General features: G+C 34.2%; 1 protein-coding gene across 1 annotated transcript in view; it reads left to right on the forward strand.

Moving 5' to 3' along the window:
• Positions 1-12,715: 12,715 nt before the first annotated feature.
• Positions 12,716-12,895, forward strand: part of LOC140443460 (glycerol kinase 3-like) — a 106,886-nt gene continuing 106,706 nt past the window's right edge. The window contains exon 1 of the mRNA XM_072534736.1: positions 12,716-12,850. The gene's annotated coding sequence lies outside the window, so the exon portion shown is untranslated. The remainder of the gene's footprint in view (positions 12,851-12,895) is intronic.

The following is a 12,895-nucleotide window of genomic DNA, read 5'->3' on the forward strand; positions in this document are numbered from 1 at the left end:
ATATTTTTGTTATGAGTGCGTAGATGAAAATACACTAAATACTCCTTTATTCTTACATATTGCCTTTTAAACTGTTATTTATTTAAAAAACAACACCTTAATGTACTTAATTACATAACTAAAATTACATGTTTTAGTTATAAATTTCGAAAAATTCACATGTAAACTTAAAAACAGCATAAAGGAGCACCATTTTACCAGTGGTGTATGATTAAATTAATTTATAATGGGATTTATAAAATATATTATTGCAACTACGAAAATGAAATCTTTCTTCTTGTTTAAATGAATAAAAGTTAAAGGAATTTTCCGGTTGTGAAGCTACTATAAAATTTATACAAATTACAAATAATGTTTTTGATATTTTAAACAGTGGTTCAGTAAGAGCAAAACATTTTAAGAAAGCATTATGTGATAGCAATATAGAACAAACAAAAAAGTTTGTACAAGAGGTTATTACGTACTTTTCACATCTTAAATTTGATAATGGACAGTTAGTAACCGATTCGGAAAAAAAACTGGATTTTTGGGAGTTATCGTCTCTTTAAAAAGTGCTCTTGGGTTGTACGACGACATTGTTGTTCAGAAAAAATTATTACATTACCTTCCTTTGTACAAAGTTAGTCAAGATCATGTTGAACTTTTTTTTTAGTATAAGATCAAAAGGGTGATGGAATATTTCTACTGCCAGACAATTCACTGCTGCTTATAACAGGTTGTTAGTGCGTAGTGAAATTCGATCTGGTGGTTTAGGAAATTGTGTTCCATTGGACGATATTCCTATTTTAAGTGGTTTATGTCGATTTAAAAAACTTGAGTTAAATATTTGTTCACCTGAAGCTCGATTATTAGAAACATTTTATGAACAATCTTTAGAAACTATTTGGAGCGAACATGACTACATAATGAATTCGACTGTAATTAGTGAGTGTTCCATTTAAATAATTACTTACATAGCAGATTTTGTAGCCCGAAAATTGCAAAGCACAATAAAATGTGTAGATTGTGTAGATGCATTGTCTGGAAGCAAATTAAATTATTTAAACTCATTAATTACAAAAAAAATCAAGGAAGATTAACATATCCGTCCAAAGATGTGATTGCAATTTGCAAAACATCGGAACATTTTTTAAGAATAAACGAGCAAAATTTGGGAAAACCCAATTTTATCTCTATTCTAAAAAATAAAATCATGCTCAACTGCGTTCAATTTGAACAATATTTTTGCAATCTACAAGAACATATTTTAGGGCGTGCTTCAAATCATATATATTTTTTAATTGAAGCAATAATGGATAAATATTTAAATATAAGATTACATTTTATAACAAAAAAACAAAATGAATTTGATAATATTATTCGAAATAAATATAACAAATGAATACTGTTCAGTAGACAATAAATTGATAATTCAAAAAGTTCACATCCCCTAATCCCTAATCCTGGTTTATTTCGACCTATGTATAAAAGTTCGACAAATTAAAAAAACTGTCATTTTTTAAATCTTTTGTGTACGTCTTGCATAATGTTATGAAAAATTAATAAAAATAGAAAATTAAACTAAAATTATGATTACTATTATTTGGAATTTAATGATGTAGTTTTATATTGTTCTTATTGGCCTAGGTGATACGCCACTGGTACACGTGTTTGATGCTCACTCGGCTTCACTGTTGTTATCGTTGCGGTCACTCCTTTGACGAGTAGAATTCCCTACTCTAAGATGGGAACCTTATTTTAGAAATCCCCTATTATATGTAATAAAATAAAACGTAATGTTTGTAAATTATGCACGCCTATGCATTTTTGGTCTCGGTGATTAGTGTTCTGCGAATATACTCTACCTTTCTCTTAAAATACACTAAAGTATAAGCCGTTTTACTACTAAAGTTTAAAAGCGAATACCAAAAAAAAAGTAAAAATTACAAAAAAAAACGTAAATTCGAAGCTGGCGAAGAATGTTATAAAACTGAAAGCAAGTGCAAATCAATTGGTAAAATAATGGAACTAAGAGAAATAAAAAAATTAAAATAATTAGATTTAAAATACTACAATCTAAATAAAAAACAAGCTTATCTAAAATTAGACGCTAAATGACGAAGAATAATAAACCATGAAAAATATAAAAACGTGAAAAACAATATTAATCACATTTTAAAAACAAATGCCTACTATAACCGTAACATAAATAAAAAGTATTTATAATTACTAGTTTCATTGTGAATGTATTAAGAGCAGATACAATGATTACATATTTTATTATGAAAAATATCATCAGAGTATCCATGAAGAAAATAAATACACCAACCACTTATCAACGTATGTGTTTACCCACAACAGTATTTCCACAAAAACTGACACCAAGTTAAACAAATGTTAATTAAAAATGAAATCTGTCGATAATTACCGTTATCTGTGGATCATTAATTACTCATTACTTTAGCAGTGATGAGATATACCAATCCTCCTCCCAAACACCCATACTTTGCTCAGCTACAGTCTGTAAACAACAGAAACCACTCTACCTATCTAAATTGCAACCGAATAGTTTTTAATTCTCTTAACAATATTGAATTAGTTTCGTTGTCACCTGGGGGGAACAAATACGGGTCTATACACCTTCTGTTATCACCGGGTGCTCTGTAGAGGGCTTCGAATATCGCAGTCGAGAGCTCCTCTACCCAAGTCCATTTACTGGGTATGGACTTGTAAATATTTATCTTTTGATGGCTTGTCTTGAAAAAAACAAGATATTTCTTACATGACAAAAATATAGGTCGAAATAAAACATCAGATTGTAGTTGAATAATATCTCAGCCACAGAGTATAATTGGAACAGCGGGAAGCAGGGCCCCAAGAGCACTAAGCTCTCGGAGAGCCCGTGAGGGACTGACCTGCTGACCTGAAAATCGTCAATATTTATATGCGCTGCTCGAGCGATAAATAGGAATTTACAGGTCAAGAGCCAATGGGAAAATTCGAGGCGGGGCGATGCGCATCGAAATGCGTACTAGTCCACAGACTATGGCATTCGATGACATAGTTAGCTTTAGATTCATCAAGCATAGATATATCTATTAGCATAGATATATCAAGCAGACACGACCCAGTAAAGAAGCTAAGGAGTCAGATCAACAAAGCATCCGCATTGTTGGGATGTCTGCGGGAGATAGTCTGGTCAAATCCGTATATGCGCACAGATAGTAAAATTAGAATCTACAAGACTTGCATACGACCGATCATAACATATGGCATAGAAGTTCGCGAAGATACCAACAAAACGAAACAGATGCTAAGGGTTGCCGAGATGAAAACACTAAGAACATTAGTGGGCAAAACAAGAAAAGACAGGGTGAGAAATACAAACGTTAGAGAGCAGTGCAAAATTCAAGATATTGTAAGATGGGGAAGGCAGCGTAAAAGGATGTGGTACAGTCATGTAAGACGAATGGATGAGAATAGACTCCCAAAAATTGCCCTAGAGAACAACCCGCCCGGTTCAAGACCTCCCGGAAAACCACCTAAAAGATGGAGGGATAGTTGGCAATCTACCTCCGAGGAAATTAACCAGAGGCAGCTTCAGAATTAAACAGATCGAAAGATCTCCAAGAAGTAGAAGAAGAAGAAGAAGATTCATCAACATGTCTACATATATCTCTACCTGTAACTGCGATTCCTGATTTTATTGTAATAAATCATGCCGACACTACAATCACATTTTTTAACAAAATTTAAGGCATGTGTTTAAAAAAAATAACATGACCATCTTTCCAGTAGTTACTCAGAAAATCAATCTAATAAAAACACTTTAAATAATAACTCCATTATAGCTATTCAAATGCTTTTGTTTTTTTCGGCAATAAAATCAGCGCAGTATTTCCAGTAACACTAAGTGCTGGACCTTCGAAAACATCATCTTCAACATCATCATTTATAATATCATCTACAATCTACATACTATTTCTCACCTTCTATGTCCCAGTCTACATAATTCAAATACTTCACAAATATGGAGATTAGCAAGCATAAAACGAACGAGTCATATTATACAATAACAATGATATCATCATCATCATCGACCTGTATGTGTCCACTGCTGGATATAGGACTACCTTATCTCTTTCCATCTGTCTCTGTCTTGTGTGGCTTGCATCCAGTTGATAACATACTTCAGGTCGTCAGTCCATTTAGTTGGTGGGCGTCCTCTGCTCTGTAGTGCTTCTTGTCTTGATCTCCACTTGACAATACGTTCTGTCCATCGGTTGTCTGATAGTCTGGCAACGTGTCCTGCCCAATTCCATTTTAGCGATGCGATTTGTTTGATGGCGTCTGTTGTTTTCATCCTACGATGTATTTCTTCGTTTGGGACTTGGTCTCTAAGAAAGACACCCAACATCTGGCGCTCCATAGCCCTCTGAGTCACGCGAATCTTATTCACTACCTTTTTTCTGAATGTTTATGTTTCTGCTCCATAAGTGAGTACAGGCAACACGCATTGGTCAAAGATTTTCCTTTTGTGGCATATAGGTTGCTTCGATTTAAATACATAGTTTAATTTACCAAATGCTGCCCAGGTTAATCCTATGCGATGTGGGAGCTCACATGTCTGGTTATCTCTGTTCAACCGAATTTCATGCCCTAAGTATTTATACGATGCAGTCTGTACAAGATCACTTCCATCAACAGCAATATTTCGATTTAGCACCAGGTTAGTCATTATTTGCGTCTTGTTCATTTTAATCTTTAGTTCTACCTCCAAGGAAGCATGATATAATTTTTCAAACATTATTATTGCATCATCCGTACGATCGGCTATAAGGACGATGTCATCTGCAAATCTCAAACGACTGAGCTTCTTTCCATTTATGTTGATACCATGCTCGTTCAGATGTGCCTTTTTACAAGTATGTTCTAAAAGCATCGTTAATGGCTTTGGAGAGACGGTATCTCCTTGTCCTACTTCTCGCTGTATACAGAATTTATTTATTTCTTGTTCAGATAGTCTTACGCTAGCTGGGCATTTTGGTAGATATATATGATTATGTTAGTGTAGCGATGGTCTATTCGGCATTCTGTCAATGTTTTTAACATTTTCTGATGACTTATGGTATCGAATGCTTTCTCGCAGCACACAAATATCAGCGCCAATGGTTTGTTGTATTCTGCAGACTTCTCTATCAGGTTCTTTATTACCAGTAAGTGGTTGTTAGTGCTGTATCTGATCTCTAGGCTGATAGAAGTCTAATTTAACATCCACTCTTTTTTAATCATTTTTGAGAATAGTTTATATATTTACTAGCTGACCCGGCCACGCGTTGCTGTGGCTAAAGTTTTTGTTATATTACATTATAGTAAACAATCTAAGAGGAACAATAAGAGAACATCAGTCACGGAGTCCACTATGCTTTTTCACACAGATGGTATTTGTAAAAAAAATATGGTGATCTCCTTATTTGACTTTCTACTACTATAACCCTTTAGTACAATGAAATTATTTACGAACAAAGACGAAAATGTTGATGTTGGTATACAAATTCACTGGATTGAGATTTGAAGGGGAAGTACGTTGAACACAATTAATTAAAATGTTCTTACACTTGATATTAAGCAGAAATCAATAGGTACAAAATAAAAATTTATCAGATTTATTATTTCCATTTAATTTTATAACAAATATAAGTATATTACAGTATAATACAGTAAATAACATGTGACGCTTAAACTCATGAATGAGGTAGGCAAGGCAGACAGTCTTAAACTTTTAAACATTAATATATATTTTTTTGAATTATAAATACTTTCAATTTCAATTTAATTTAACACCAATCGGTGCACAATGTTTTTGGTTAACCTGTCTTTAGCTAACACAAATAGATTCGACGGTTTCCCAACACGTGAACACGCAACATATAGTTGCCCATGAGAAAAACATGGATTTTCCAAATCTAAACCGCAAATGGACATTGTTTGACCTTGAGATTTATTTATAGATATGGCGAAAGCTAAACGAATTGGAAACTGTAGCCTTTTGAAGGATATGGTAGAATCTGATGGTATCATCGGAATACGTGGCAGCAGGACCACTTTTCCTTTAAACTTCCCAGAATAAAAGGGGTTGCTTCAAGAATGTTTCCGGTGATCTTTTTGATGACCAAACGCGTACCGTTACATAATTGAGGTGGATTCAAATTACGGAGGAGAATAATAGGGGAACCAATCTTTAATCGAAGATTATGTGGTGGCATTCCAGGGATATCTAATGAATTTAAAAATTCAATCGGAAAATTTACACTTTCATTTTCATCAACAACAGTATCGATTAATTTAAAAAACATCAGATCACCTGGTAACAACTGTTGTATCTGGAAGTTAATTTCGTCAACATCAACGTTTTTGGCTGCCAAAATCGCCCGTTGACTAAGCCATTCATGATTCAAATAATTATTCTGTATATCCGGGAAAATACTCTGAATCAATTCATTTTTATCCTGAACAACAGTGCAAAAATTGTCTGGTAGTTTAATGCATTGCGTATTTGGTTGCAGTTCTATTTTACCGTTCCCAATATTTAGTAGTTGTTCAGAAAATATTTGTACTGATGGATCATTTTGCAATTGTACTCGCATATTTATGGTCAATCGAAGTGTTTCAACACTTCGCCATAAGAATGATTGTTTCAAACATGCATTAATCTCATCCGCGAAAGTAGAGCGAGGTATAACCGGTAAGGTCTGTCGGAAGTCACCAGACAAAAGTAAGATAGCACCACCGAAAAGTTTATTATTGCTGTTTAAATCTTGCATAGTTCTGTTTAATGCTTCAAGTGAATATTTGTGTGCCATTGTGCACTCATCCCAAATTAATATAGAACTCTTCCGCAACACTGCAGCTATTCCATTATTCTTTTTGATGTTACACATTGCATCTGGTTTATTACGAACGTCCAATGGCAGCTTGAATGTTGAATGTGCTGTTCGCCCACCATCCAGTAAAGTAGCCGCAATGCCTGACGATGCTACTGCTAATGCGATTTTTTGTTGCGACCGTATTTTGGCAAGAATCAACGATATTAAAAATGTCTTACCGGTTCCACCGGGTGCATTCAAGAAAAAAAAACCGCCTTGTTCAGCAGCAACAGCCAGCATAATCCGATCATAAATAATTTTTTGTTCTGCTGTCAGTAATGGTTCACTGTTCATGATAATTGTTGCTAAACTTCCATGGTCATATTGATTTTCTCGTTGTAAATCGGTATTGACTAAGTCGGTGGCTGAACGATTAGGTGATGGCATACCATAATGATTAAGTGGTAAATTTGAAATAAGAACACATAAATCCTCGATCAAGACCAATGCTTCATTGTACATCTCTGGTGTATAATCTATGTTTTGGCATTGATTTGTTTGTCTAATTCGGTGCAAGATGTCTTCTGTCATACAATTTTTATATTTTTCCCACAAAGTTTGTGCTTGCGAGGGATAACATGTCGTCAAAATAATTGCAAACAACTGACGAATGTTATTCGGTGTTGATGTCAACGCAGCATCAGCAAGCGTTAAGTCCCAATGGTTATCGTCTTCTAGAAATTGCAGTTCACGACATGCATCCTGGTATGTATTGAATACTCGACCATTAACTGTTCGTAAAAATTCAAAAGACGTTGGTCCGGGAACATTCACCAATAACAAACGTAAATAGAAGCACTCACGTTGCTTTGGATGTACCGTGTAAAGTCTCCCCAATGTCTTAGCTTTGAATATGCCTGTAATGGAAGGATGTGGTTTTCCTTGTTTCCGTGGCTCCCATTTTTTACTGGATTTGTTCCATGTGAAATAACGTGGAACATCACCAAACACCAATGTCTTCGCGAATTGGCCAAAAACATCAGGTTTTTGACACAATGTAAAAAATTCAGTTAGAGTCGTTTTCGGAGCTTCGAACGCTCTTTGGAGAACATTTTCTTCAGTGAAGTATACACGTTGACCGTTTTCAAGATGTATTGCCAGATGTTGGACAGCAGGATCTCTTTCGTGGATGGGAGAGCTGAGAATATGCCAAATAGCTTCATTGCTGCTGATGTATCTGCCCATTTGGTATCGTGCTATTTCGTCATTTTTATTTATGTTTTGTACTTCAAATATGGCCAAATCACTGCCTTTGTTTACATATTTACAAATATACTTAATTGAGTTAACAGAACTGCAAAGCTCAACATTGATATGAGCTTTGTAAGTTTTTGAAAGTAGTGGTGAGTATGGTACCACCCACTGATTATCAAACTCAACTTGATTTGGAAAGTTCGGCAGTCGCATTGTAAATGTGTGGCCACCATTCTCAGTACTTCTGCGGCGATACATTGGATAACCATCAATATCCGTGATCGTGTCATTCGTATGCGGCTTTGGGAAGTTTTTTTTACATTTTCCATTTTCCATGCACGATGACGTCATGTTGAAAGCACCGCATGGCCTATGGATCATGTGTTTGGTGATAATATCAAATAATTCTTGATCAATTAATGGGTCTGGAATTTCGACTGAAATTATTTGATCGATTTCTTCAGGACGGATTCTATCTTTAAGCCAAACCAAAATGTGGGCATGAGGCAAACCTCGCTTTTGCCACTCTATCGTATACAGCCAACAACGTGTAATACCAAAAATTGAATATTTAACAATAAAATCAATTAAGGATTTCAATTTTTGTTTAAACACACGTGCAGTTAAATCATGACGATGAATGGCTTGTTGTCCTGGCAATAGTAAAGTTTGTATCTCTGCCCAATTCGGATTACATGTGAATGTAATAAATAAATCCGGTCGGCCGTAATGACGTACGTAAGTCCTTGTATGTATTCCTGCATGTTCCGTGGACTGCCGATGTAGCTTGAAGGTAAAATGAAAGCATTACCGATGTCATTGGGATTTAAATTTCCATCGATGTTTCCAGCAACAGCATCTCGTAAGTGAATATATTCTTCCGATCGTAGTTTTGCCTGGTTGAATCGAAGGAATCGCAAGCGTTCGATTTCGACCTTAGCATACATATCAACAATGTATTGATGGAACAGCTGACGATATCGAAGGATATAATTGTCTTGATGTTGCCTAACCATTATTCGGTGTGCGTAGTATTTCATTGAGCTAACTTTATTATTTCTGTAATCACCTAAAAAAATAAAAAATAAAATGCAATACGAAATTAAAATCTATACATACAGTAAGAAAGTAAATAGATAATTGTCAAATTTACCGGTATTTGGATCATACTGTTTGATATTAAGGTGATATTCATCTTGTCCTTGCCAAAATATCAATGGATATTGTAGTGCGTCATATGAACGGTGTAGATCCGAAATCGTACTGACAGTGTTGTCTCGCCGTGTAATTTTTATAGATCTTTTGTCAACTGGATCACCAACCATGATAACAGCAACCTCATCAACAGTTGGAGCGTTGAATCTACCAGCATGTTCACCTAATGGTACTTTGTCGGCTTTTATGACGATTTGATAATTGTCATTTTGCAGTCGTGGCGAAACTCTTTTGATCAATTGAATTAGTTGATTGTGATCTTCTAAAAAATTTTCCAATAATATCACAATTGCTCTTTCCTCTGCTTGTTCAATAAAATTATACAGACACCGAGTCGTCACGCGCTCTTCACAATCGCCCCTAAAATATATTTGAAGAAATTTCGGATTGTTATCAGGCATTGGCATCAGTGATCCGATTTTATGGTACACCTGGCCTTGAATTTTGAATGTAGTTTCAAAATTACGTCCATCGGATGCACGATCGCAAATTTTAGTTGCCCCAAATGACGTCATTTGGAAGCAAGAATTAAATTTGCGTATCTTACGCAAAAATAATTTGGAATCATCTGAATTGCCAGTAAGAAGGGATAATAAAGGCTCCGACGGAGCGGGTAGAGGTGACAGCACAACTTTTCCTGATGCGCAGCACATGCCGGCTGCTTCATTCCGAAATTTCAATACCTGACAATATTGACATACTTTATCCATTCCACCGATAGCAATTTTTGAATGCGCTGAGTAGTTAATATCTGCTGCATATTCAAAGGCAAGCCGAACGAATGATGCACGTGTTAATGAGCGGCTGATCCGTTGCCTTTGTCGATCTAGTACTCGTACTGTAGTTATGTTTCGTTCTCGTGCCGCTCTTGTTCTCGTAATATTCTGTTGCAGACGTTCGTCACGCTGTTCTTGAGATTCTTGTGCACGACTTTCTGCAGTCCTGATTCTTTGAGCTGCATTTCTTGTTTCGATTTGTTCTGGAAATTGCTGAATATTGAATAATTGCTGTTACCCTTTGCTGCTCGCGTTGTTGAGGTTAGATTTTTTCGGTGGCATTTGACTAAAAATAATAATTTAATCGTTTAAATATGAGAAAAGAAAAATTGAAAATAATTCTAATTAACTTTTATAATTATGTGATAATACTGACATGTACATATTTAAATTATAGATTTTAAATAATAATTTCAATAAGAATTGAAATACTAATTTAATCGTTTAAATATAAGAAAAAAAAATCTGAAAAACTTGTTATCATAGCACATTGAAATAATAAGTGCTAAATATTTTTTAATAGAGGTTAAATAAAAACAATAAAAAAAATATTTGTACAACTATTGAAAAAGTAGGAAATTGTGTATCATTTTTGCATTGACATTTTAATTAAATTTTATAATTATGTGATAATACTTACATACATATATTCAAATTAAATTATAAAGTTTTGATCAATGAAGCACAAATAAGTAAAAAATAGGATTAATTTCACTGTATTATCTTCATTATAATATGAATTCAATTTACACTTCAGTCTAAGTAACACGTGGTAGGCTATGCTAACACCAAAAATTTAAAAAGTGGAAATAATTGAATTATACAGTATTTCGTTCACTACAAAATAAATTTAATTAATTTTATAGCGTCAACAACACGTGGTAATTATGCTATTAAAATGTATCTTATATGACACGTTCGTAGATTTACCATAGCAGCGCCATCTATTGATTACTTACTCAACCCAGTCGAAAGGTATCGACATCTGTTAGAATCATTTGGAGTTAACAGATAATTGTGACTGTCAAATAATAACAGACAAATAATTAGCAATAAATTAAAATTGCGACTATAATTTGAGATTTAAACTATCCTATCTCTCAAGTTGGATCGAACTGCACATGGTGTGCGAATTTTATTATAATCGGTTAATTGGTTTAGGAGTCCATTGAAGACAAACATTGTGACACGAGATTTATACATATTAGAGTGTAAAAGCAAACTGAGAGGACGGTAGGTTTTTAGATCTGTTATGTATCCTTGTTTTGTAATAAAGTAACGACTGCATTGTTCCATTCAGAAGAAGTTTTTCCTTGGTAAATGCATTCGGTGAAAAGCTTGGTCAAAGCCTGGAAAATTTTATTTCCACCTAGTTTAATCGCTTCGATCACTACTCCGTCATCGCCAGGGGATTTGTTCTTTTTCATTTCTAAAAGTGCCATTTTGATTTCGTATGGAGTTATTTCTGGCATTAATTCTGATCCCTAGTTTGTGATGATTTTGGGCAGGGACTGATCTTGCCTTTCGTCGGTGCTCTCATACATTTCGCAATAAGAGGATTCGACGACCTCAACGAATTTGGTTCTGTCAGTAGTAATGGTTTTATTTTTGTTTTTTATTTTGTACATATTTTTGTTGCCCATGTTCGTATTTCGCCTCAAAACTTTTAAACTTTTGTTTTCTTGAATTACTTTAGTTATTTCTCTTGTATTGTTTTCTCTTACGTCTTTCCGGATTGATCGGCGGATATCTTTATTTAATGTTTTCATTGTTGTGTAGTTGGAGCCGTATTTTTCCTCTTTCAAGTCTTTCAAGTCTTTTATATGTCCGGTTAGTGTATCTTCATACAGGTCGTTGTTTTCTGCGGAAATCCATTTCTTCTTTCTTGTTTTTAGGATGATCTTTGTTCTTTCCAATTTGACATTTTACGACCAAAGATTAATCGGTGGTCGCTTCCTATTGAAAATTTGTTGAGTACTTCAATGTCTTTGATTATTCCTTTTCTATTTGTTATGATATAATCTATTTTATTTTTGACACTGTCATCTGGGCTGACCCATGTAAATTTACGCTGAGGCTTTTTATCGAAAAAAGCCAATCTTTGCCCACGTTAATTTATTTCGCCATATCAAGACTTACCCATTGCTACTTCTGCATCATCTTATTTAAACCCCATTTTCGCATTAATGTCGCCCGTATATAATCACAATAATATATAATGTAAAAGTGTAAAAAAAGGAACAAGAAGAAAAAGATTTATTGCATTACAGCTGATTATAGAAAATTAAAACTTTAACTTATATTTTGTCCACCATATAACTAAACCTAAACGGGACAAAATTTATCTGATCTAATAAACTTTTTACACGTTAATCGATACTGCAAATGCTGCCAAATCTTTTTATGAATATTTAGACATTCTGACAATTACTCTTCTTGCATAAAAAATAGGAATCGTTTAAGAACCGTTCGAATAAGAATAGCTTATTAACGAACTTTAAATATGCAGACAACTTGTGCGGTGGTTTATTGTTACAACAATTTACAATTCAATAGAGTATGACTCCGCATGTATTTGTGATTGATAATAATCAAGAACGAACTATCGCTTTTGATAAACATCAGTTTTATCAACAATTTATGTTAAAACGCACCAACAAATGATTTCTGTCGAGGTGTTTTGTTATGGTAATTTTCGGATTTTTTAAATGATTTTCCTTTCATAAGGAATATACGTATACAGGAAATAACCACACAAAGGTATGTACAACCATTTTACATGATTTATAATATGAAATATAGTCG

The sequence above is a fragment of the Diabrotica undecimpunctata genome, chromosome 6 (assembly GCF_040954645.1).
Source record: "Diabrotica undecimpunctata isolate CICGRU chromosome 6, icDiaUnde3, whole genome shotgun sequence".
Classification (NCBI taxonomy): domain Eukaryota; kingdom Metazoa; phylum Arthropoda; class Insecta; order Coleoptera; family Chrysomelidae; genus Diabrotica; species Diabrotica undecimpunctata.